Below are 360 nucleotides of genomic sequence, written 5' to 3'. Positions count from 1 at the left end.
AACAAAATAATGAGGTCACGCATGAGCCGGCGTGGTGAAGCGAGTACCATACTCTGCTTGGATGCAAAGTGCAAACAATCAAATTTCAAATACCCACGTCCATGGAAAATTGGAAATAAACATTGTTTCCTAATCACTATTCTGATTGCACTTTTAAGGCTTACATATTTATTGCAAACATTGTTTTACTTATGATTTATTCGAGTTTTGTTAGACTGTGTTTGTTTACCGGTGGCCTCAATGATACCAGAGAATTAAAATTTAATATTGTATTTGATAATTAGTGATTGAAACTAAAATTTTAATTTAAAATATAAAAAATTTTTTAATATTTTTAAAAAATAAAAATATATGGAAATA

The sequence above is a fragment of the Arachis ipaensis genome, chromosome B09 (assembly GCF_000816755.2).
Source record: "Arachis ipaensis cultivar K30076 chromosome B09, Araip1.1, whole genome shotgun sequence".
In the NCBI taxonomy this organism is placed as follows: domain Eukaryota; kingdom Viridiplantae; phylum Streptophyta; class Magnoliopsida; order Fabales; family Fabaceae; genus Arachis; species Arachis ipaensis.
This window is presented reverse-complemented; position numbering follows the sequence as displayed.